The sequence below is a fragment of the Cyprinus carpio genome, chromosome B22 (genome assembly GCF_018340385.1).
Source record: "Cyprinus carpio isolate SPL01 chromosome B22, ASM1834038v1, whole genome shotgun sequence".
Taxonomy (NCBI): Eukaryota; Metazoa; Chordata; class Actinopteri; order Cypriniformes; family Cyprinidae; genus Cyprinus; species Cyprinus carpio.
This window is the reverse complement of record NC_056618.1, coordinates 10,187,308-10,189,420: the sequence shown is the minus strand read 5'-3', so window position 1 is coordinate 10,189,420 and position 2,113 is coordinate 10,187,308.

Below are 2,113 nucleotides of genomic sequence, written 5' to 3'. Positions count from 1 at the left end.
AACGAGACTATTGTTTTTTTTTTTTTTTTTTGTGATCAATTATTTATTTTCTTACAATCATTATTTACACATTGGAGAGGAAACACCTTCACAAGAGAAAGAAAAAAAAAAAAACCTTAGGCTGATTACATCGTCATTGAGAATATAACAATCTCCTCCCCATATCCTCCATATCCTACCCATCCCAAAGCCCACCCTCCAACCCCTAACAAAGATTCGCTCTCAAGGTATAGAACAATTAACTTTTTTATACATTTTTTACCTACCTTGAATTTGATGTTTTGTGCTTGAGATATCAGTGCAAACGCCCACCCCGGTGGCATCAGGTAAACTGTGCCCAGCGGGCACATGCATTTACAGTAACCCTCTGGAACTCAGGTTTTTAAGGGATTACGGCAATTAAAGGGTTAATCCGAACCATCAAGACTTTGAAATACCCACACACAGAACAATATTCATTAAGAAAGTGAAATTAAATGATTAATAATCTATTTATTTGAACCCTTGCTATTTTCTATTCTAATAAAAAGTCTTGGCTATGGAACATCTGTAATAGAATTGGCTAGCTGGATGCAAAATAAAGTCATGCCTTTTAGTATATGCATTTTTTTATGCACATAAATGAAACATTTTCAATTCTTTGAACAGATCTTGAAGTATTTGCTATCCTGTGGCCCCATCGTGTGGAAAACATTAGCATTGTGGCCTTCATTTCTGAACAACATTATGAAAGGGGCCAATATTTTTTGAATGATTACAATATATTAATGATTCTTGTTAGAGCAAAATAATAATAATAATAATAATAATAAATACATGAACTCATGCATACACACATACAAAAAAGCAGCCAAGACGATGATTTCTGTTTTTTATAGATTAAAATTGAAAACAGAAAGCAGCTGGTAAAAGTTAAAGTCACTTTAATATTCAAATCCAGTATCATGATCCACTTCAGATTTATTTCTCAACAGTTTATGTTCACGTGGCTGTGTTTTCGTTTATATTCGCAAAGCTATTATGTATTTTGAAATAATCTTGTACGTGATTTGTTTCATTCTTCTCGCGAACGAAGCCAGAATCAGCGTCCTCTGGAGCTCGAGAGATTGATGTTATTCTGCCCTAGACAGTTTCGCGCTGTCAAATAGTCTTTCATGGTTCAGACTTAAACAGCTCATAAACATCTGAATTGTAGCTCTTGTTGTGTTCTAATGGGTGGATTGTGTGCATTCGCGCTGGTAACATTTTATTTTAAAAAGCTCTTAAAAACCTATAAAAATGCTTTTGTATTGTGAGCTGGTTGTGAGACTGCACGCGCGTGAAAGCTGATGCAGCAGTGATTTCTCTCTGGTCTTTCTCACTGTTCTGGCCAGACATCAATTATTAATGAGAGCTGGCCCGTGTAATAATAACATAAGTTGGTTCAGCTTATCAGTGTGAATGAAATGTGTATTTATTTGTCCGTTTCTCGCGTCGAAAAGCCCAGACATCACCGAACGCCATGTTCTGGACCGTGCGCCAGCAGCAATCGATGTGATGTTCAGCCCTTAGACAAGAAAATCTCACAAGCACTCATAAACACTCATTTTCATCTGTGTAATATGTTCTTCTAATTGTTTTGTGTTGATTCGCTGCTGTGTTCTTTTTAATGTAAAAGACTGTAGTTTCTGTTATTAGACTTTTTTCCCTTCAAGTGTTTCAGAAGTCTCGCGCTGTCAGATGGCTTGCAGCAAATATTTTCATTTAACACTCACAAACATTTGAATTTAGCTCTTGGTGTGTTCTAATGGGTGGATTGTGTCCAATCGCCATAATATTTTATTTTTAAAAGGTCTTAAACAAGAATAAATTCGTTTGTTGTGAGCTCGCTGTGAGACTGCCACGCGCTGATCAGAGCGGTTGTTTTATCTCTCGTCTATCTCACTGTCTACTGGCCAAACTCAATTTTAATGACCCGACCCGGTAATAATAAGATATGTTGCTTTAGAGTGTCCGTGTGAAGTAAATTTAGTATTATTTGTATTTTTAAACCGGTTTTTGATAATTTACAGTGAACACTAGGGAGACTCCTCCCTCTCAGTCCGAGAATTGCTCCTGTAGAGGCCATATTTCT